Source organism: Staurois parvus, unplaced genomic scaffold (genome assembly GCF_062004578.1).
Source record: "Staurois parvus isolate SC_StPar_1 unplaced genomic scaffold, SC_StPar_1.0 ptg000013l, whole genome shotgun sequence".
Taxonomy (NCBI): Eukaryota; Metazoa; Chordata; class Amphibia; order Anura; family Ranidae; genus Staurois; species Staurois parvus.
The window spans coordinates 10,920,001-10,945,577 of NW_028317809.1; the positions used below are offsets into that span (position 1 = coordinate 10,920,001).

At 42.1% G+C, this 25,577-nt stretch overlaps 1 protein-coding gene across 1 annotated transcript in view; it reads right to left on the minus strand.

Annotated features, from left to right (window-relative positions):
• Nucleotides 1-3,708, minus strand: part of LOC149473602 (fibrillin-2-like) — a 238,911-nt gene extending 235,203 nt beyond the window's left edge. The window contains exon 1 of the mRNA XM_089675603.1: nt 3,595-3,708. The gene's annotated coding sequence lies outside the window, so the exon portion shown is untranslated. The remainder of the gene's footprint in view (nt 1-3,594) is intronic.
• Between the last annotated feature and the right edge of the window lie 21,869 nt (nt 3,709-25,577).

The following is a 25,577-nucleotide window of genomic DNA, read 5'->3' on the forward strand; positions in this document are numbered from 1 at the left end:
GTTACCATGACATTGGCACGAGCATCAGATCGCAAAGGTAGCGTATCTTGAGTGCTGTGTGGGAAACATGCTTGTTACACGCCTTTCCTGCACTGTGTTCTGGTGTGAACCAGCACTGAATGGAGAAGCTGGGCAGAAAGAGCTTGATGAGTGCATATGACAGGCTCTGCACTGAAAATTTGCAAAGGTGGGATAGGGGGGTCATCAGAGGACACAAGCAGCACAAGGAACACATCTGATTGATAGTAAGTAATGTCCCTTGTGCTGATTTTTTTTTAAACTTTTTCTTTTAGATCAAGCATTAACTTTCCACTTAACATCCCCCACTCTGACTTAGCTATGCAAATATTTGGAAAAATTGTTTAGCTATCAAATGCATTTTTAGAGGCAGACCTACAATCCCTCTATTGAGACATATTGGAAGTGGGTTGTACCCAAGGCAATGTAGTGGGTGTTCACTTTATGTGGATGGGACGGTGAATTGGCTCTGGAAAAAAAAAAGGCAAATGCCTGTATTTTTTGCAGATGTTACATGACCCTGTGAAGTTCAGCTATGTCACGCATAAATACTAACAGACTTTCCATATTGTTACGCATTATTACAGATCCCAGTTGCAGTAACATATAACCGTTTTTTTCCTGGCCAGGAAATGGATTCATATGTCTGTGTATAGCACAACAACCACGGCACCACCTGCCTGGAGTTTGCATGCTCTCCCTGTGCCTGCGTGGGCTTCCTCCGGGTAGTCCGGTTTCTTCCCACATGCTGGTAGGTTAATTGGCTCCTGTCTAAAATTGGCTCTAGTATGTGTATGTGTGAATGTAAGTCAGGACCGTAGATTGTGTGCTCCTTGAGGGTTAGGGACTGATGTGAATGTACACATATATATATATCTGTAAGGCACTGCGTAAATTGATGGCGCTATAGAAGTACCTGTAATAAAATAAATAAATAACTTTCAAGATGTATTATAAACAATTTTATGTGACTGTAACAGAATGACTGGGATAGCTTCCACATTAGAGTGTCAGCTCCTGAGTGCTGTGAAAATCACGATGGAATTTATTGGTGAGATATTTCTAAATCAATATGTAAATCAGATGTATGCTTACTCAACCACACTAGGCACTAGGGCATAATCAATAACAGTTATTTACCTACTACCTAGATGAGAGCGTTGAGCGCTCATCTTTAACTACATTATTTAATTATCACGTTAAATATGTTCACAATCGCAGATATATGCAGATGTTTTCCTTCATAATTAACACAAAGCCTAGATTTAGCTCAGAAGGAGCCCACTGCTGCAGGACAGCCCTGTCTTCCACTTGCTAGTAACATCCCTTTGCTGCCATCTCATGGAACGCGCCCTTTTTAAAAAAAAAATTCTCTCATTCAAACAGTTGTTCATAAGCGTAAGACTCATAGAATGAAAATGAACATTTAATATAGTCCGCCTGATACTTGAGTCCTGTGCAAAGTTTATAGGTGGTTCGTCTGATACAATAATATGAGCTACTAGCATCAATGCACAAAGTACTCGATAGATAAGCATATGCATTTTATTGCTCACTAAACCAATATAACATATTTACCAAATTAGCAGATATAAAATACAGGACACAGAAAATGGTGGAGCTGGCAATTCTTTATATCACTTGCCACAGATTTTCCATTATGGCCTCCAAATCTATATGATCAATATAGTATAATATATATAATCAAGATGTATCCTAATACAGCATGTTTCAAGTACATATAAATCTAGCCTTCTTTATAGGGATCAGTGTTCATCAACATAGTATAGAGACCTAATTACTAAAGCAATTATAAGACAAACTATGCATTGTAGTCTGCGAGCATGGAATCAAAGGCAATGCTAATTACCCTATACCAATCAGTCCATTAAATACATTAAATCAATGTCAGAATTTTCTGTAGGGATGATGTCACATGGGTGATTTTTTTACAGCAATTACCCGCCCCTCATATTATTTTAGTACGTTCTTGCTAAGAAATTCTGAATGATTTTCTATTGAATCGCTAAGTTTTCAATTTTTAAAGCAGTTTGTTGCTCTGTCACCCAGCAACCAAGAATCAGCAGCATTTTACATCGAAGGCAAAATCGCCAGCGACAATCGCTCTTCAATCGCATATATGGCTTAGCTACAAATTGATGCTCGAGATTGACTCTTAGCAGAGCACAACCCAATGCTATAGCATTAGCGCCAGCGACTTAATTTGATTGCCAGCTGCAAATTGCTGTACCGCGACATATCTCTGTTACAAATTCACCCGTGTGACATCAGCCTTTTGGTGCCTGTAAACGCTTTGATAAATGATCAGTTTCTTCTGATAGGAATAATTGACCTTTGGTTGACAACCCAACCAATCGATATACCACACACGGGGAAGCAGGTTATGACTGATAGGTCATTGATACAATTGTAAGTTACTGATCACCACGCAATCGCATAATCTGATCAAATAAAATATAATCGTATCAATGACCAAACCATCTCAATGCTGCTGACTGATCCTAACTGATCAATCATCTTCCACCTTGGTCAATCAAACTGATTGATTGTTAGATTGTAAGCTCCAAGGAGCAGGGCCCTCCTAACCCTCTTGTATTGAACTGTATTGTTGTTGTATTGTCTCCTTTTATATTGTAAAGAGCTGAGCAAACTGCTGGCGCAATATAAATCCTGTATATTAATAATGCTATATAAATCTTGTATAATAATAATAATGATAATAATAATTGATTCTGATCTAAATAAAATCTAAATCAATCATAAGGGAAGATATGGCTATGATTTGATAATTTTGATCGAATCCTGCATTGATCACATAATAAAATCGCAGCATGTATGGCCATCATAACTCCTACTACCGCCAAAAAAAACTAAAGATTTTTTTTTTTTCAATGAAGTGAAGCACCAAGAAAGGATTGAAAGCTATATAATAATGAAGAACTGTAATTCAAAACCATTGCTCTAACCGTGCAATGCACATTTGCCAGGGACAAGGGGATATTACCAAAGATCGGAAGAAGTGGAAAAACTTTGACTAAGGAGCCAGACTCAAGCAGAACTTTACCTTGATTGTCTAAATTGGGCTAATAATACTGCTGACACTGCACACTTCTACTTTGAGCTCACTACAGCTGACAAACTCTTCTACAACAATAAAGCCACCGCAGGACCAAATAGCTCCTACAGACAGAAAAGCCATACACAATGAGATGGAGACCTTATCCTATTGTTCCCTGCACACCCTTCAACTGCCAAGGAATTCAGAGCGATAGCAACTGGCTCGCTTCAGCAGACAGCACATCTGGAACTTAGAAATTAAAATTTAGAAATTGCCCTTTTTTACATTTCCAAAGATCCTGAGCTGCACAGGCAGTGCAGTCTACATATTACTTTGTGTTCATTAAAACACATAAACATCACTGTTATACATTGCAAACAATTACAAATAAATTGCGACATAAAAGAAAAAAAAAACAAAAAACAAAACCAAACAAGAAAACTTAAAATGCAACTACAATGTAAGTGTGCCATGGCCAGCTAGAGCTAGGTATGTACCTTCAGGTTCTGGAGGGTGGTAAAGTGCCCAGAGCTTCTTTTGTTTAGTGGAGACTGGACAGAAGAGAAAGGAGTAAAGATGTGTTCCCTGGGAGGAAAGAAAGGTAGTGCTTCCCCCAAATTGGGCAGGGGGAGTGTCTGCTGGTGGGTGCAGAAAGAAGTCCAGCCTCCCACATTCTTCATCCAAAAGTTTCTAACTTGAAGTAGAGGGTGATGGGAGCCAGAAAGGGAAGAGAGAGGGGGGTAGGGGGGCTGAGAGCTGGAGACTTTATCACCTAGAAGATTCAGACTCTACTCATTAGAGAGAAATCCCTAGTGCTTACCCCTTGATCCAGCCCAGCACTAGCATTCCAGATCATTTTCTAGCTCTCAGGCATCAATGCAAGTGAGCTTTTTTTTTTTCTTTTCATTGAAAGAAGTAAATTACGTGTTTAAAAAGACTGAAAATGTCACATAGCCTTCCTGAAATGGATTGATTCATTTAGATAGAGCAAGATTTATTTAAAAAGCAGGGCAATTAATTCACTTAAAGTGCACGTACATTCTAACAACACATTTCTCGTTTGCTCTCTTTTGCTCTGTTAAATATACCATTTAACGTTTTTATATATATATATATCTGTTTGATAAGTGCAAGAAAAAATAACTGTTAACCAGCCAAAACTTCCCCTGTTATGGAGAAGTCCTAACACAAGGGTAGATTTACTAAAACTGGAGCACTCAGAATCTGGTGCAGCTGTGCATGGTAGCCAATCAGCTTCTAACTTCAGCTCATTCAATTAAAGCAATTCTAAAGTTTTTTTTTTTAGAAAATAACAAACATGTTTATACTTACCTGCTGTGTGCAGTGGTTTTGAACAGAGCAGCTCGGATCCTCCTTTTCTCGGGTCCTCCGCAGGCTCTCCTAGCTCCTCCCTCCTGTTGGGTGCCTGCACAGCAAGCAGCTTGCTATGGGGGCACACGGAGCTGCGGCTTGGCCCCACCCCCTCTCCTCAGTGGCTGACTGGCTGTGATTGACAGCAGCGGGAGCCAATGGCTCCCACATGCTGTCCGAGCCAATGAGGAGGCAGAGACCTGGGACACCCGGGGCTGTTATTCATACCGCTAGATCTTGATGAGGCTCAGGTAAGTATTGAGGGGGCTGGGGACACTGCTGCACACACAAGGTTTTTTACCTTCATGCATAGAATGATGGCTCCCGCATGCTGCCCAGCCAATGAGGAGGCAGAGACCCAGGACAGCCGAGGCTGTCATTCGTACCGCTGGATCTTAATGAGGCTCAGGTAAGTATTGAGGGGGCTGGGGACACTGCTGCACACACAAGGTTTTTTACCTTCATGCATAGAATGATGGCTCCCGCATGCTGTCCCAGTCAATGAGGAGGAAGAGACCCAGGACAGCCGAGGCTGTCATTCGTACCGCTGGATCTTGATGAGGCTCAGGTAAGTATTGATGGGGCTGGGGAAGCTGCTGCACACAAAAGGTTTTTTACCTTCATGCATAGAATGCATGAAGGTAAACAACCTTCAGCCTTTAAAACCACTTCAATGCAGATTCCAGCCGTTTTTGTGTTTATTAAGCCTGGGTTCACATATCTGCGGTGCAGTATATCGCATGTGATTCGCACAGGAACCGCATCGCATTCCTGTGCAAATCACATGCGATTTGTGTGTGGTGCAATTGAAGCCATACATTGTGTATGGCTCTTTTTGCACTGCACCGCACCAAAAACGCGCAGAACCCTTTTTTTGGTCCGAAGTAGAATCGGATCGCATGGGTATTCACATCTATGTGATCCGATTCTGCACATCGCACTGCGATTTGCGGACCGCTTTTGGGGTGTTGTTAACTTAACATACACACCCACAGCGGTTCGCATAAACGGGGTGCAATTCTGATGCAGTGCGGACTTCAAACTGAAAACGCAGCAAATTCCAAACTGCATCAGTGTGAACCAGGGCTTAAAATCAGCAGCTACAGTTTTTGTTCTTTTTAATAAACACACACTCACCTGTCCCAGGGTCCAGCGATGTGCTCACCTGCTCTGTCCCTTCTCCCTTCCACGGCGCCGGCATCTCAGTTGTGGGCACCAGGCTGTGACAGCTTGCCACTTCACAGCCGGGTGCCCAGTGTGCATACATGAGTCATGCTGCACCTCCTAATTGGTCTGGCAGTCTTCTGGGACCTGTGAAAGTTCCCGGGAGACTGCAGGAGGAAGGAGGGGGCTATAGCCGCTGGCAGTGATCATTGGCTTCTGCTGGCCAAGAAGCCTTCTTGCCATTAGAATACAATAACGCTGCGGGAGGGATTCCCCCATTAACACTGAATATGGGGTCAATTCACTAAAGGTTACTGCCAGCAATAAAATGCTCACGTGACTCACTTGCATATATTATTGCATATGGTAACAAAATGTCCAATTCACAAAAAAAAAACCAAAAAAACAATTCTGCAGTATCTAACGCAAAATAAAAAATTGTCAGTAATTACCGTAAAAAACTATGTGGTAAGCTGCTAAATCCAATTCAAAAACAGAACAGAAAGTAAAAAAAGATTCAATAGTTATCACCAGGGGTTTGCTGGCGGTAGCACATGCAGTATTTTTTTAGATTCTACATTTTTTTTTAAAAAGGTGTGGGTCTCCCCCAAATCCATACCAGACCTAAAATCCCTTAAGATTATGAGGGGACCCCCACACCTTTTTTTTTCTTAATTTTGGTGTGGGGCACCCCCAAAATCCATACCAAACCTAAGGGCCGGGTCTTCTTTTAAATTTTGGTGTGGGGTTTTCCGTAAGATCCCTACCAGACCTGAAGAGCCTGGTATGGAAGGGAGGGGGGACACCCCACGCTGTTTTTTTCATCATTTTTAATTGCTGGCATGTTTTGTTTACATTCAGCTGTCAGCGGGACACTGATGAGTTATCCGTTGTTAACCACTTGCCCTCCTGAGGATTTACCCCCCTTCCTGACCAGGCCATTTTTTGCGTTACGGCACTGCGTTACTTTAACTGACAATTGCACGGTCATGCAACGCTGCACCCAAATGAAATTCACGTTTTCCTCACGAATAGAGCTTTCTTTCGGTGGTATTTGATCGCCCGTGCATTTTGTATTTTATGCGCTATAAAAAAAAGACAAACAATTTCGAGAAAATAACAATATTTTTGACTTTTTAATGTTAAACATGTCCAGTAAAAAAATGTTAAAAAAATCAAATTTCTACATAAATTTAGGTCAAAATGTGTTCTGCGAAGTCTTTGCTAAAAAAAATCCCAATACATGTAAATTAATTGGTTTACGTCAAAGTTATAGCGTTTACAAAAGGCAGCATACATACTGAGATTTTTTTTCTAATTCTTACTAGTAATCAGCGACTTATAGCGGGCATTCTGACACTGGGGGAAACTGACTTGGTGTCACTGACATCCCCAGTGACACCAATACAGTGATCAGTGCTAATAAAAAGCACTGACAGTGTGCTAATGGCACCGGGCAGGAAGGGGTTAACATGTGGGGCGATCAAAGGGTTAACTGTGTGCTGTGTGTGTTTTACTGTGGGGCTGTGTGTATGTGCTTCACTGTAAGCACACTGCTTTGTATGGCTCTGCTATGCAGAGCCATGAAAAGCAGTGTGCAGGAGCTGACAGGGGAGATAACTGTTTTGTTTACAAACAGCTCTCCCCCCCCCCCGTTGGAGATTATTATTATACAGGATTTATATAGCGGCAACAGTTTGCTCAGCGCTTTACAATAGAACGGGAGACAATACAGAAACAATACAGTTCAATACAAGAGGAAAAGGAGGGCCCTGCTCCTTGGAGCTTAAAATCTAGGAGATGCTGGGCAATAACTGGACTCCAGTGAATAATTACCGGCTGGGACCTGGTGAGTGACAGCCGCAACCACGAATGGCGGCGGGTAGGGCACGAGCGTCCCCTACCCAGAAATGCAAAATTACGTATATATACGTGATTTTGCGCATCTTTGCTGCCCTGTAGCAGTACTTCTGTTATAGGGTGGACGGGAAATGGTTAATGATGCGGTGGCCGGCTTCCTTAACAAACAGCTACCATGCGATAAATTACCGCATGAAATTATGTGGTAATTACTGAATACCAATATTTTACCGCATTACTTATTTTATTGCATTTTTTTAGTCGTTGTGTAAGTGTCTTAGTGAATTGACCCTTATGTTGCTAAAGGAATTAAGCCATTTTTTTCCCTTCCACCCTTGGTGGAAGGAAAGAAAATCGAACCGTGTATGGCTTGCCTTATTCAGAGCTGATGGGCTGCTGGGGGAGCTAGAAATCACTGCAAAAGTAGGTGTTACTACAGTGAGAGCTGCAATCTTGCAGATCCTGCTCAGATTCCATGAGAGTGGTTGCCCTACTACAAACTGACCACAGAAGGTTGCTCACTCAGAAATTCTACCATTCATAGGAATCTGTGTATGTTTTTCAATGAATATAAGGCATTCTCTGATTGCCTGGAGTTTGCATGTTCTCCCTGTGCCTGCATGGGTTTCCTCCGGGTACTCCGGTTTCCACCCACACTCTAAAGACATGCTGGTAGGTTAATTGGATCCTGTCTAAATTGGCCCTAGTATGTGTATGTATGAATGTGAGTTAGGGACTTTTAGATTGTACGCCTCTTGAGGATTGATGTGAATGTACAATATAAATACTGTATGTAAAATGCTGCATAAATTTACAGCACTATATAAGTAACTGAAATAAATAATTGATGTGTATCCCGTCAATGATCTACTGTACATGCTAAACTTCAGCTGCTGAAGCTGACAGTCGGGACTGAAGCACAGCGATCACAGCAAGTTACTTGTTATGCAGTTCCTCCATCCATAAAATGTCTTGTGTTCTTTTCAAAAAATATAAGTCATTCTGTGATTATTCAAGGGGAGATATTGACTTTCATATTTCCTTTGTCCAATCACAGAATGCCTTTTATTCTTTGAAAGGAATCAAAGACACTTTAAGAAGGGAGGAGCTGTAGAGCGATGCATTTCTTCACTTACTTTAAAGAGCACACTAAGCTCACAACACAGCCAGAGAACTGACTACACTTTCTGCCTAGTGTGGTCAGTTTTAATAAGAAAACAGAGTGACTGGCAGGAACACCAGGGATTTCACACAAAGGAAGCAACACAGAGAGAACAGGATACTTTTTCATACAAGTACATTTTACAGCAGGCACATATCAGGAATATGGAATGTTGGGTTTCCATATTCTTTAAATCACTGTCAGGAGGTGTACGAACCTAACGTTTTTCAGGAATTAAGCAGCAGCCACAAGTGGCACACACATCTTTAGATATTACTGGCACCTACGTTGTAGTTAATAGCATTATTATTTGCCCAGAATTCATCTTTAAAGCATAGTTCCAGTGAAACTGTAAAAAAAATAAAAGTCAGCAGCCACAAAAACTGTAGCTGCTGACTTTTAAAAAACAGACACTTACCTGTCCCTCGATCCCGCAATGTCCTCCCCGCAGCCAGTTTCACTGGCCTTCCTGTGTTGCCAGTGTCAGCATCTTCAGTGTGGACACATGGCTGTGCCAGCTTAAAGCTTCACAGCCAGGAGCCCACTGCACATCTGTGAGAAGCGCTGCGCTTTGTGTATGGCCCCGTAGTCTACTGGGACCTGTCATGTGTCCCAGAAGACTATGGGAAGGGAGGGGGGAAGACAACTTCCGCTTCTGATCGCCTAGACCAGTGGTCGGCAAGCCGCGGCTCGCAAGCCACATGCGGCTCTTTACAAACTTTAATGCGGCTCTTCTGTGTGCCGGGCGGCCGCCCGAGAAGAGGGAGGGGAGCGGGCGCCCGGCACACAGAAGAGCCGCATTAAAGTCAGGACTCTGCAGCTGTCAGGATGTAGGCGGGTCAGCCAGGATGTAGGCGGGGCAGCGTGACGAACTCCTCTCCTCTCACAGTCCGCCCTGAAGACCGGAACGGCGCGAGGAACGCGCGGAGCAAAGGTAAGTGAATTAACACAATATGGGGGATGAATTACTATGGGGGATGAATTACTATAGGGGGGGTGAATTACTATATGGGGGATGAATTACTATATGGGGGATGAATTACTATATGGGGGATTAATTACTATGGGGGATGAATTACTATATGGGGGATGAATTACTATATGGGGATGAATTACTATAGGGGGGGTGAATTACTATATGGGGGATGAATTACTATGGGGGATGAATTACTATATGGGGGATTAATTACTATGGGGGATGAATTACTATATGGGGGATGAATTACTATATGGGGGATGAATTACTATATGGGGGATGAATTACTATGGGGGATGGATTACTATGGGGGATGAATTACTATATGGGGGATGAATTACTATATGGGGGATGAATTACTATGGGGAATGAATTACTATATGGGGGATGAATTACTATGGGGGATGAATTACTATATGGGGGATGAATTACTATAGGGGGGATGAATTACTATAGTGGGGATGAATTACTATATGGGGGATGAATTACTATATGGGGGATGAATTACTATGGGGGATGAATTACTATATGGGGGATGAATTACTATATGGGGGATGAATTACTATGGGGGATGAATTACTATATGGGGGATGAATTACTATATGGGGGATGAATTACTATGGGGAATGAACTACTATATGGGGGATGAATTACTATGGGGGATGAATTACTATATGGGGGATGAATTACTATATGGGGGATGAATTACTATAGGGGGGATGAATTACTATGGGGGATGAATTACTATGGGGGATGAATTACTATATGGGGGATGAATTACTATATGGGGGATGAATTACTATGGGGGATGAATTACTATATGGGGGATGAATTACTATGGGGGATGAATTACTATATGGGGGATGAATTACTATGGGGGATGAATTACTATGGGGGATGAATTACTGTATGGGGGATGAATTACTATGGGGGATGAATTACTATATGGGGGATGAATTACTATGGGGGATGAATTACTATATGGGGGATGAATTACTATGGGGGATGAATTGCTATGGGGGATGAATTACTATATGGGGGATGAATTACTATGGGGGATGAATTACTATGGGGGATGAATTACTATATGGGGGATGAATTACTATATGGGGAATGTATTTTCAGTTTTAAAAATGTGGCTCTCAAAATAAATTTCAATCGTGGTTTTGGCGAGATTTGGCTCAGTTGAAAAAAAAGGTTGCCCACCACTGGCCTAGACGATTGCAGTGAAAGTGAGAGCGGGTACCTGTCAATTTCAGCTCCCAAAGGTGCCAATCCTTAACGGGGAGCGGGGGACCAGTCCTTAAAGCGTAACTTCCCCTTTTTGGTGGAGGTCTGCTTTAAGTTAGATCATTGCAAGATGAATTTTGGTTAAGCTGCCCATACATGTGTAGATTTCTCTCATTCAGCCTTGCGGGCTGAGATAACGAAGTCATTTGACTCACCCATCTATGCTAAACTGTATGGATGGATGCGTCTGCAGTGCTGGCCTTTCTGACAGCTACAACACTAGTGTTCTGACAGCTGGCTAATGCAGCTGTCAGAATACCTGGATAGTGCCTGCATCAGATTGGACACAGGTGTATTCAACTAAGGATTTTCCACTTGCCTCCTTCAACAAAAGTCAATTGCAAAAAGGAACAAATTTCGATTCTTATATGGCCAGCTTAACTTTAGGGCCGGTTCTTACCAGGATTGAACGCGTTCCTCATTTCAATGGGCTGAAATTGCACTGAATCGCACCAAAAGTAGCGCATGCGTTACTTTTAAAAATGTACTGAAACCAGATCACATGGTACTTTGGTAACATGTGATCGGGTGCAGGCAAACGTACTGTATTTGATATAGGCGTTTGGGGTGTCATTACATTACACTGACAGCGGCTGCAGATCATAGACACAGAGCGTTTTAAACGTGCTGCAGGAAATGCACACAGAGGGGTTTCCTGCACCATGTTCCAGTGTAAACCAGCACTTTGCACTTTTTAAACTTGATATACTATATTGCCAAAAGTATTGGGACACCTGCATTTACACGCATATGAACTTTAATGGCATCCCAGTCTTAGTCTGTAGGGTTCAATATTGAGTTGGCCCACCCTCTACAGCTATAACAGCTTCAACCCTTCTGGGAAGGCTGTCCACAAGGTTTAGGAGTGTGTCTATGGGAATGTTTGACCATTCTTCCAGAAGTGCATTAGTGACGTCAGGTACTGATGTTGGACAAGAAGGCCTGGCTCACAGTCTCCACTCTAATTCATCCCAAAGGTGTTCTATCGGGTTGAGGTCAGGACTCTGTGCAGGCCAGTCAAGTTCCTCCACCCCAAACTCGCTCATCCATGTCTTTATGGACCTTGCTTTGTGCACTGGTGCGCAGTCATGTTGGAATCAGAAGGGGCCATCACCAAACTGTTCCCACAAAGTTGAGAGCATGAAATTGTCCAAAATATCTTGGTATGCTGACACCTTAAGAGTTCCCTTCACTGGAGCTAAGGAGCCAAGCCCAACCCCTGAAAAACAACCCCACACCATAATTCCTCTTCCACCAAATTTTATACTCGGCACAACGCAGTCAGGCAAGTACCATTCTCCTGGCAACCACCAAACCCAGACACGTCCATTGGATTGCCAGACAGAGAAGTGTGATTCGTCATGCCAGAGAACACTTGAGAGTCCAGTAGCAACGTGCTTTACACCACTTTGCATTGCACTTGGTGATGAAAGGTTTGGATACAGCTGTTGGGCCATGGAAACCCATTCCAAGAAGCTCTCTACACACTGTTGTTGTGCCAATTTGAAGGCCACATGATGTTTGGAGGTCTTTAGCTATTGATTCTGCAGACAGTTGGTGACTTCTGCATACTCTACACTTCAGCATGCCCTGACCCCGCTGTGTCATTTTACATGGCCTACCACTTCGTGGCTGAGATGCTGTTGTCCCCAGTTGCTTCCACTTTGTTATAATACCACTTACAGTTGACTGTGGAATATCTAGTAGCAAGGGAATTTCACAAATGGACAGGTGGCAACCTATCACGGTACCATGCTTGAATTCACTGAGCTCCTGAGAGCGACCCATTCTTTCACAAATGTTTGTAGAAGCAGTCTGCATGCCTAATTGCTTGATTATATACACCTGTGGACATGGAGGTGATTGGAACACCTGAATCCAATGATATGGAGGGGCGTCCCTACACTTTTGGCAATATACTGTACTTTTAGATACAAGATATTCAATAATCAGTATAAAGTGCAAAGTACTAAACAAAAAGTTCAGTAAACGCTGTTTCACACTGGATCCAACTTTGAAATTGTGCGACTTCACTTGAAGTTGCACTATTTCAAAGTTGGATGGCAGTGTGACTTCAGGTGCAACTTCATAGACATCTATGCAACTTCATGTACAGATGTCTTTGCACCTTCGCATCCCAAACCGGGAAAAGTAGGAAGAGTTTTCTTGCTGATCATTGCCTGCGAATTGTCATGCGATTTGAACGGTCAAGTTGCAGCAGTGCGAATAGGAAATAGACTAAAATAAAATACTTTTGAAATTAGTCTAGAACAACATGGATTCTGATTTCTCTAGTTGCCGATACATTTAGATCGATTGATAATGCAAGGAGTAAACTAATAGAAAAAAATCATACATTCATTTCCACATTTCAATTAGTTCCAGCCTGCTCCTATTAATCTGAACAATCTTGAAACTTACTTTGTGAAGATCTCCGCACATTTACTTGTGACACCTAATCACTATGCCCTGTGAGTAGGCACTGCTGTGTAACACATTTCACAGAATCTGCCTTCTGAACTACAGAAGTGATGAGAGGAGGAGTTTCAGGAGCAGGCAGTACAGGAATCAGGCAGCAAGGTACCATGGGATATGTAGTCCTTAGAAACAGAAAGTAAGAAGCTGCAAAGCATGCAGGAAATTCAGGAAGTTGTGGAAAGAGATGACCAGCAGACAGGCAGAACTCACATGAAAGGAGATTTTTTAAGTAAGATTATATTGGATTGTCAACATAACTATTGTTTGTATTGTTATTTATGCTGAAAAAATGAAAGTGTATGCTGTGATCATAGATTTCGTTTAAGTAAAAAGTACAAGGACCCATGGCATATGTTTAGAATGGACACTCTTGTAATTAGATCACAACAAAATGAATTCTGATTACCATGGGTGCTGCGCATTGAATTTTTTTTATCTCAAGCTGTAGCTAAAAGTATTTATTTGATATACAGTACGCATCACACAAAGCTAAATGCAAATTGTATTAACCCATTACAACAAATAAGAATTGTCTTTATGTTACTGATGTTAGTAATGAGTAATAATTATTGTTGATACTGCAGTTTTCACATTTTGATCTATAGATGTAATTTGATACAATAGGACTTATTCAATTACCTGTGCAAGGATCTAAATGCAAAGTGCAGTAACCCATACAGTACAAACCAAACAGAATTCACTTCACTTTATTGTAGTTAGATCAGAACAAAATGGAGTCTTGTTTTGCAATTCAACTTTTTATTCTCAAGATTTAATTAGGTATAGCAGAGCTTCATTAATTAACAGTGCATGGAACAAAGAATTAAACCGATTCTAAAGGTTCTTTTTTTTTTGTAAAATAGCAAACGTAAAATAGCAATAGCATACTTACCTGCTGTGTGCAGTGGTTTTGCACAGAGCAGCCTGGATACTCCTCTTCATGGGTCCCTTGTAGGCTCTTCTGACTCCTCCTTTCTGATGGGTACCCCCACAGCAACCAGCTTGCTATGGGGGCACCCGATGCTCCTTGTGTCCATTCACACACGGAGCCGCTGCTTGGCCCCACCGCCTCTCTCTCCTCACTGGCTGACTGGCTGTGATTGACAGCAGCGGGAGCCCGCTTGCTGTCTCAGCCAATGATAAGGCAGACACCCAGGGCAGCTGAGGCTGTCATTCACATCGCTGGATCGCTATGAGGCTCAGGTAAGTATTGAGGGGGCTGGGGGCACTGCTGCACGCAGAAGGTTTTTTACCTTCATGCATTACCTTCATGCAAAAAGCCTTCGGCCTTTACAATCACTTAAGGCTCCATGCACACTGGGCATTTTAATAACGCTGGTAATGTTAGCTGTGTAAGTCACGTTAAAAATTAGAGTTTTTTAGCGTTTTTACATTAGTATTTTGCCACGTTTTTTCACGTTTGTCCGCATTTGCAGTTTTTAGCATTAGTTTACCAAGTTTTACCTCGTTTTATCGCGTTTTTCAGTGTTAGAGTGTTTTTACAGCTAAAAAAACACCTCTAGAAACCCACTAGTCCTGGGTTTTTTTTCCAGCCAAAAAACACCCCTGCCAAAAAACGTTGATTACAATCTATGTGTGCATGGACACATAGGATAACATGCTGGGGCAGGGGTGGGCAATCTTTTTGACTTGAGGGCCGCAATGGGTTCATATATTGGACCCGGGGGCCAGACTAGCTGCTGGCCGGCCCAGCCACTACCATGCCATCCATAGTAAATATAGTAATATTCCCCCATAGTAAGCATAGTAATTAATCCCCCATATAGTAATTCATCCCCCATAGTAATTCATCCCCCATATAGTAATTCATCCCCCCTATAGTAATTCATCCCCCATAGTAATTCATCCCCCATATAGTAATTCATCCCCCCTATAGTAATTAATCCCCCATATAGTAATTCATCCCCCATAGTAATTCATCCCCCATATAGTAATTCATCCCCCATATAGTAATTCATCTCCCATAGTAATTCATCCCCCATATAGTAATTCATCCCCCATAGTAATTCATCCCCCATAGTAATTCATCCCCCATATAGTAATTCATCCCCCATAGTAATTCATCCCCCATAGTAATTCATCCCCCATATAGTAATTCATCCCCCCTATAGTAATTAATCCCTCATAGTAATTCATCCCCCATAGTAATTCATCCCCCATATAGTAATTCATCCCCCATAGTAATTCATCCCCCATATAGTAATTCATCCCCCATAGTAATTCATCCCCCATATAGTAATTCATCCCCCATAGTAATTCATCCCCCATAGTAATTCATCCCCCATATAGTAATTCACCCCCCTATAGTAATTCATCCCCCATATAGTAATTCATCCCCCATATAGTAATTCATCCCCCCTATAGTAATTCATCCCCCCTATAGTAATTCATTCCCCATATTGTGTCAATTCACTTACCTTTGCTCCGCGCGTTCCTCTCGCCGTGTTCCCGCACCGTTCCGGTCTTCAGGGCGGACTGTGAGAGGAGAGGAGTTTGTCACGCTGCCCCGCCTACATCCTGACAGCCAATGTTTGCCACGCTCCGCGGGCCGGATTAACAGGTCCGCCGGGCCGTAGTTTGCCCATTGCTGTGCTGGGGGGTAGAAAAAATGTCAAAAGCCAAAAACAGAGTGGAGAGGGATTAGATAGCTTGTCAGTTTTTATTGTTGTCTGTGCCCCTATTGAGGAGCTTCCCCCTTTCAATTTGTCCTATTTACCATTGTCATTGAGAGTAAAAGTAAAAGAAAACCCCAAATTTTGGGCTGTCCCACAAAATGGGGACACTAGTTCTGGTGACCTGGGGATCCCCAAGGAATTCCCTTATTCCTTCTCACTTCTTCTTTGGCTGTGGACAGGAACTGAATGTAAATCTCTGCAACGGGACACAGATGGCAAAAAAAAAAAAAAAAATCTGACAGGGGTTATAACCCTCCCTTACTCTATCCAAAATTTTAAAAAAGATTTTGCCTATAGTATTACTTTAAATGCAACGTACAGCAGCCCATAGCAACAGATCAGATATCACTTCACTTTAAATTGATTTAGTGCAAGATATGTGCTATGATGTAAGATGTTTATCAGTATTATACTTTGCACATTTTGTACTCAAATGTATTTCTGTGTGATGAAAACTAGTCATGCTGCATGCTGCCTTTAGGTATGCTGATGTGCACTTTGCCTTTCAAGTCAGTTCAAATAGAGTCTATTAAAAAGCAATGTAAGTCTCCTAAAATGCTTGTCAGTACATATTATTGCAATATATATGAACTCTGCTATGAATGAGCCGTAAGGTTCCAATATGGTTCTAATGGGTTACAAGACTGCTTTTTTAATCACAAAACGCAAAGTATGGCTTTATTTATTATAATGAAATTAATGAAGTATGTATGCATAGTGTCACTCTTTAAAGTGATATTAAAGGCTTATTTTTTTAATACCAGGAGAACATGTTATACTTACCTGCTCTTTGCAAGGGTTTTGTACACAGCAGCCCTGATCCTCCTCTTCTTGGGTCCTCCACCAGCACTCTGGGCTTCTTACGCCTGCCGAGCATTTGGTATGGGGTCACTCGTGTGTACTCGCTCCCGAGCCCTGCTCTTTGTGTCCATAAGACACGCAAAGCAGGGCTCAGCCCCACCCCCACTCCCTCCTCACTTACTCCCGCTGCTGTTTCTGAGGCAACAAGGAGGCAGAGAGCCAGTAGCCGCTCTCGTGCACATCGCTTGATCGGGATCAAGCAAGGGTAAGTATTAGGAGGTGCTGCGGGAAGAGTTGCATACTGAAGTTTTTTTATCTTCATGCATAGAATGCAGTAAGGTATAAAAACCTTCTTCCTTTACTTTACCCTCACTAGCAAATGTGTTCTCCAAAATGGGATCATTTACGATTTGTGCGTAGGTTATATGAAAAAGAGAGAAAAAGTCTCACACGTGATATCGCCATACTCGGGAGGAGTAGTAGAATGTGTTTTGGGGTGCATTTCCATGCTATTTGATAGAAATAACTTAATAATTAAGAACTTTGTGTAAAAAAAAATATTTTCATTTTCTTTCCTGAATTTAAAAAAAAAATTTGTAAAAAAAATTATATTTTTTAGAAGACTCCCTATGCGTTTTAGAAAATACCTTGGAATATTTGCTTTCCAAAACGTGGTCATTTTGTGAGTGTTTTTGTTGCTCCAGGGCCTCCAAAAATGTTTTAGGGAGTCAGGAAATTAGATGTGTAATTTATGCCCCTTGAAAGCCCAAAGGCACTCCTTGGATTTTGGGCCCCTCTATGTATCTAGGCTGTGAAAAAGTTCCATACCTGTGGTATCCTCATAGTCAAATAGCAGAACGTGTTTTGGGGTATAATTATACTTATGTCTATGCTGTGTGTGAGAATTAACTTGTTACAATTACAACTTTGTGATAAAAAAAAAATGTAATTTCTTTATTTTCCAAAAAATTGTGATAAAAAAATAGATTGTAAGCTCTAAAGAGCAGGGCCCTCGATCCCCTCATGTTTTGCATTGTATTGGTATTGTTCTGTCACGTTCTGTCCCCCTTTGTAATGTACAGCGCTGAGCGAACAATCAGCGCTTTATAAATCCTGTATAATATAATAATGATAATAAAAAATATAATACAACTTCAAAAAACTCACCATGCCTCTTACTAAATACCTTAAACTGTCTGCTTTCTAAAAAGGGTAAATTTGGGGGGTATTTGTACTGTCCTGGCATTTAAGAACCAAGAAATGAGAGAGGCAGTCAGTACATTAAAACTGATCACTTTTCAAATATATACAGTATATACCATAGTTTATTGACCCTATGCCTTTCCCAAAGACTAAATTATATACACTGGTTTGGGTTATGTTTACCAAAGAAATGTAGCAGAATGCAGTTTGACCCTAAATTTATGAAGAAAGATTATTTATTTGCAAACTTTTATAACAGAAGCTAAGAAAAACAAGTTTTTTTTCCCACAAGGTTTTTATGGCAAAAAAAAGTAAAAAAAAAAACAGTGTTTATTAAATAGCAACAAAAGAAAGCTCTGTCTGTCTCAAAATAATAAAGATTTCATTTGGGTACAGTATTGCATGACTGCGTAACTGTCATTCAATGTGTGGAAACACTGAAAGCTGAAAATTGGCCTGGACATGATCACAGGTAGCCGCACACAGAGTGATTAGCTGCAGTTTGGGACAGATGTCCGAGCCTGGACGCAGTCAGCTGCTGATCGCATAACCCGGTCCTTCCAGCAGCAAGAATCTGCAGATACTGCAGGAAGCCGTGTGAAAGGGGCCTAAAAGAAAACTAAAGAAAAAATGCCTCTAAAAGCAATCTTTTTTCTGTCCTACATGAGGCCTACATGGGTGGACATCACAGCAGAATATACTGGTGCAAGAGTAGAAAGAAGGTTATTTGATTCTGGGACATTGATTATCACTCTCTATGACAAAATGCAACTCCTATTCTTATCATTTATTTACAGTTCGTACACAGTTGTTTGTGATGCTGAACACTGTGGAAGAGATGTCTCCTAAAATTAGTGGCTGCTGTTCTTGTTTAATTTTGTCATGCTTGTGTCAGAGTTGACAGCCCACTTATAGAACCCTTTGATACCTGGGGTTGTCAGCGTTGACAGATCAGCATCTATAAACATCCCTTAATAGTACTGCAGCAGCTGTACTGTCCTGTTCTGTAAACTTGGAATGTGACTTAGGGTGGTCATACACAGCCACATGTGACAGATTCAAGTATAGTTTCAAAGAATCGGAGAATTAGGTTCCGAAGGGGTACCCTGGATAGACTCATTGAACAGAAGATTACTTTTGAGTGTCATTCTGTGGAGGAATAAAGAACAGGACAAAAATGGAGGAAAATGAAAACTGCCATTGTCTGTTATTCGCCTGTTGAAATTGGCAGTTAAGTGATGTGATTAAAGGTGAACTCGGGAACAAAAACTTTCATTCAAACATATACAGCTTATCCCTGGAGAAGTCGCTGATGGATGGGTCTCCTGATTATACAGTAGATGAAAACAACCATTCTGGCAATTTTAAACCCTCTGACATAGAATGGCAACAACAATAAGCAATGACAGCTGTCGATTTTGTACAACACAGCAAACAATGAGAGGACCTCTCAAAGTATCTTTGTATCTCAACCCTAAAAATAGGGAGATCCGAACTAAAGGGATGGTACTGGAAGATAAAAGGTCCTTCAGTCTCTCAAAACCCCTCTCACTGGCCAGTGTAGTAATAAACTTTGGGGCCCAAAGTTCCTGCTTTGGAGTGCCCAGGTTTAAAAGATAAGTTCACCTTTGGAACATGTTACATGTTCCACCCATTTTAAAGGTGGAACATGAAACATGTTCCAGCATTTGCAGCCTCTCCCCCCTTACTGTGGCTCTCCCTGCACCTGCTGTTACTATTTGAAAATAGAGCAGCCGTGCAGGGCTCTGGCCACACAGCCACGTCATTCATTCACGGTTTCTTGTACCATCAGCCATTGTGGCTCCCGGCTTGTAGTTCTCAATGAAATATGAGGGTGCTGGTGAGTGCTCTCATAGTTCATTGATTCTTTCTGTTCTCAGGTACAGTAACCGCCTTCCTGTTTGAGGTACGGACAGACAACTATGCTGAGAGTCTGCAGGAGCCTGAGATTGCACCCACAATCTGGCTCCTTAGATAAAAAAAAATAAATGCACATTTTTTTATCTGCAAAAAAAGTTTGCATTTATTATTTTTTTTTTCAAAAGGTGAACTTATCCTTTAAATGGATCCTGCAGTACAGGGCATAATTACCCAAATTGTATCCTATGGCAAGGTGGCACTATCCCTTTAAGAAATGAGTAAGGAAGGCGTGGTCGCAGGTATTTCACCACCATGCAGTCTCACCCTCTCTGGCATCTGACACCGGTGAGGATGGCAGTGACTCAGGACCCAGTAGTGTCAGTCTCCAATGGAACCAGTGATGCCCCTTTCATCCAGCTTGCTGAGTCTGTCTAATAGCTGTGTCCTCCATGCAGATATGGCAGGGCAGGCTCTCTACAGTCCTGTGACAAACAATAAGAACAGACAGCTCTCCAACTCAGCAGCCAGTCTCGGGTCACCTCTTACATCCCATGTGAGACTGCCCCCATCCCTGGCTTCTCTTTCCTTTTTCTCCTTCGGCAGCTTTCTGTCCTGCTGGGACTTGTAGTCTCTTCCAGCACTTGGCTTGATAGAAGCTGTCTCCTGGGGACTACATCCCCCATAGTTCAAAGTGGCTCCCAACATCTTTTCCTTTGCCAGGCTCCACAGCAGTCAGTTACAGTATCCTCTGCAACCTGGGATGGTGGGTAGAATCAAAATGCTTCTGGCTGGTTGCTAGGGGTGGGTCCTGCCCCCTACCTGCTTTAACAGCCAATCACTGCTCAGTTTTATCTCTGGGCAGGATTTAAAGTTGTTGCAAACCTTAGACGTGAAAAAGAATATCCCTCAATAGTGCACACTTGTCCCTATTCAGAGCACTAAGTGTCATTTCTCTCTGCTGCCACGTTCCTCTGCTATCAGCATGAGTAACTTCTGGTTATTCTGACACTAAGAGAAAAAAGGTGACAGAAGAGGAATCTCCAGCACACAGCATGTGACTGATAGCCATAGCTCTGTTTCACTGAGCTGTATGAAGGGGGGTGTATCCCTTCCCTCCAATCAGCTTTCAGAGCTCAACATACTGAGATCTACAGAATGTAACCTCAGCTTTCTGCTCCTTTTTTTTTCCTGACAGTTCAGACAAGCTCTATACATTCTGGAACAGCTGTAGAGAAGACTGCAGATAAACAGGTGCAACTTATGTAGGATTTGTTTCATTTCTCTGTATCACCAGAGGCCAGTCCGTTCACTGGGTATATGTAAGGGTTTACAACCACTTTATAGAGCCTAGCTCAGTGCTACAAATACACTCACTAGCCACTTTATTAGGTACACCTTGCTAGTACCGTGTTGGCCCCCGTTTTGCCTTCAGATCTGCCTTAATCCTTCATGGCATAGATTCAACAAGGTGTTGGTAACACTCCTCAGACAGTTTGGTCCATAGTGACATGGTAGCATCACGCAGTTGGTGTAGATTTGTAGGCTGCACATCCATGATGCAAATCTACCTTTCCACCACATCCCAAAGGCGCTCTATTGGCTTGAGATCTGATGACTCTGGAGGCCATTGGAGTACAAAGAACTCATTGTCTAGTTCAAGAAACCAATTTAAGATGATTTGAGCTTTGTGACATGGTGCATTATCTTGCTGGAAGTAGCCATCAGAAGATGGGTACACTGTGGTCATAAAGGGATGGACATGGTCAGCAACAATACTCAGGCAGGCAGTGGCATTTAAACAATGCTTAATTGGTACTAAGGGGCCCAAAGTGTGCCAAGAAAATATCCCGAACTGTTGATACAAGGCAGGATGGATCCATGCTTTCATGTTGTTTACGCCAAATTCTGATCCTAACATCTGAATGTCACAGCTGAAATCGAGACTCATCAGACCAGGCAACGTTTTTCCAATCTTCTATTTTCACATTTTGGTGAGCCTATGCAAATTGTAGCCTCTGTTTTCTGTTCTTAGCTGACAGGAGTCTTCTATTGCTGTAGGCCATCTGCTTCAATGCATTCAGAGATGGTATTCTGCATACCTTGGTTGTAATGAGTAGTTATTTGAGTTGCCTTTCTATCATCTCGAACCAGTCCACCCATTCTCCTCTGACCTGTGACATCAACAAGGCATTTTCGTCCACACAACTAACTCACTGGATATTTTCTCTTTTTCGGACCATTCTCTGTAAACCCTAGAGATAGTTGTGCTTGAAAATCCCAGTAGATCAGCAGTTTTTGAAATACTCATACCAGCCGTCTGGCACCAACAACCATGCCACATTCAAAGTCACCTAATTCCCCTTTTTTCCCTATTCTGATGCTCGGTTTGAATTTCAGCAAGTCATCTTCACCATGTCTAGATGCTTAACTGCACTGAGTTGCAGCCATGTGACTGGCGGATTAGCAATTTGTGTTACGAAGCAATTGAACAAGTGTACCTAATAAAGAGGTCGGTGAGTGTATATTCCTTAATAGCCACAAGGGAAATAAATCCACATTGTGGGCACCGAATGCCTATCAAACTCAGATTATACCCTGTAATAGTACCAATACATCAATTTATCATCACTGTGCTATGCATAACCTATGGAGAGAGAAGAGCTGTAGGAGGGACATATCAGGCCCTATCCACTAAAGGCTTTCTGCATTAAACTACAAAAAACTGAAAACTGGTCTGGTATCTGGGGTAGATACCAGACCAATCAGCCTACAGAAAGAGCAGTGACTGGTCATTATTAGCTCCTGTACAGAGGCAGAGTTTTAACCTGGGTTACTGTACAGATCTGGAATAAATACACAAAGTACACCAATATTTTTGTATTTTAGACAATAATTGCTTATCTGAGAGTTCAGCTTTAGAGTCTGGCAGATATGTCAAATCTTGTATGTCATTCTCATGGAGAGATCTGCACTTTTATCACTAGCCCTTTACTGTGACTAGTAAGCAGGTATGAAAAAAATATAAAAATGCCCCTGGTACCTTTTTCATAGGCTTTTTTGAGTTTGGGCAAGGACACAGGGGCCCCATGATCTCCGATTGCCCGGGGGCCCCATGAGTTGTCAGTCCGCCCCTGCCTAAAAGCTAGAAATTTGATGCGATAGATGATCTTCCGTCATCCCTAAGAAACTCAAATAATAATTTAATTGGACATCCAGCACATATGGGGAGGGGGAGGGATGACAGCAGACTATGCAATAAATAGGGATATTTAGTTCACACATATTGCAATACATGCTTAAGCTGGCTAACTGCGTCAAAGTCATCTACTTTGAAGCAGTCATTACTTTGACGCAGTTGGCCAGCTTAAGCATGTATTGCAATATGTGTGAACTAAATATCCCTATTTATTGCATAGTCTGCTTGAAAGGGTATATACCAGTGTGCAGAGGGTCCTTCAGAATTTCTAGTGTTCTCTGTAGTGACGAATCACACTTCTCTGTCAGGCAATCCGATGGATGTGTCTGGGTTTAGCAGTTGCCAGGGGAACGGTACTTGCCTGACTGCACTGTGCCAAGTGTAAAGTTTGGTGGAGGGGGGATTATGGTGCGGGTTTGTTTTTCAGGGGTTGGAATTGGCCCCTTAGTTCCAGTGAAGGGAACTCTTAGGGCGTCAGCATACCAAGACATTTTGGACAATTTCATGCTCCCAACTTTGTGGGAAACATTCCCATAGACACACTCCTAAACCTTGTGGATAGCCTTCCCAGAAGATTTGAAGCTGTTATAGCTGCAAAGGGTGGGCCAACTCAATATTGAACCCTACAGACTAAGACTAGGATGGGATGCCATTAAAGTTCATGCACGCGTAAAAGCAGGTGTCCCAATACTTTTAGCAATACAGTGTATATAAACATGAGGTTTTCCCTAAAAATCCATACCAGACCCTTAATTCAAGTATGCAGCCGGGCTGGCCAGGAAAGGTACGAGGTGAGCGTATGTCCTTCCCTTGAACCATAGTAGGCTACATACCCTTAATATTCGGGGTTTACAAAGGCCTCTTCGCCACTGAACGGTGGTTGTGGCAGTCTACAGGTGGGAGTTTTATCAGAATCTGGACGCCCCCCTTAATAATAAGTGGGCCCCCAGATACCACCCCCCATGTGAACAAGTATGGGGTATATAGTAACTCTACTCATTTTACAAAAAAAAAGGAACGGTAACCTACAAATAAAACACACCCAAACTTAGCAAGTCCTTCATTAAACAAATAAAAATCCCCAAAATGTCCCTTTTTTAAAATCTGACAATTACAATGCCACCGCCCACCGACTTGCTGGGGGTGGCAGGCATTGTAATATGGTCATGGGGTCACTTTTGGGGAAGCTGGATAACTGTAGCCCCCCGTATTCTAAAGAGGGCTTCCAGATTCTGGTCTGATAAGCCTTCCAACAGACCCCACATCCTTTTCAAGAAACAGGGTAGGAGGTCTCTTGTCCCCCACATCTTTTGAGGCAACTTGTCCCCAGGTTGAGAGCATATTGCTTGCACACTTGCTACCCTCCTAGCCACCCATGCTGCATGCAACTGTGTGGTGTTTTTATTTACCATTAACCTTTCATGTAGGGGAGGGCTGGATATATAGGGCCCCCAGATTCCAGAAATGTAGATCCAAGTCATTCCTGATAAGTGACATCCAATGATGCTTCCCCACCACTAATACCATTGATCATTACCGATCCGTGGTGCTGTTGGAAAATAAAACATAGTGGTAGTGATCACAGGCGACGTCAGTGGTCAATTATGACACGCAGAATCTCTGAAGCTGTTGTTTACATCCCAGCAGTGCTGGAATCTGACAGGATCTGTCATGTAATTTAGCAGTGATAGTGCTATTGCCACTAAATGACAGACTTCCTGCTGATGTTTTTTTACAAATGACAGCCAGACGTTTGGAGCATGTGAACTGGCCAAAAATGGTCATTTTGTGTGCCTGTTTAGCAAACTGTACACAGGTTGGGTATGGGTAAAACTCAATTCAACCCAAACCCAAAACTCATCCCTAATTCTAATTAATTAAAATGGGTCAATGCACTTTGCACAATACTGCCAAATTGTGATCAGCTTACAGAGAAAACGTGTTCTGGTAAGGCTGAAAACTATTTGCAATTGCATGTTTTGAAGGGATGTGTTATCTTTAAGTTAGCTTATGAACTGTTCTTCAGATTCATCAATATAATAGACAATATACCTATCCCAATTCTGACCACAACACAGGGATCAATTATACACTAAGTCTTTTTTAATGTGACCACATATAAAATCTCATCAGCAGACTGCCAAATCTTTATTAGATTTAACTACAACCATATACAATAACATTGACCATGAGAGTTGTTTAATATTCAACCACAGAGTGTAACACAATCAGATTATGACCTTTGGTTTAGCTCCACCAGTGACAACGGAACAGAGATCAGGATAAGTAGAATGCAAGCAGAGTTAGACCAGTAGACAGTCAAGGCACTTGAGACTAAAGTTGGCCATACATGGATCGATATTTGGCTGGTTCAGCAGGGACCAGCTGAATTTTCGACCCAT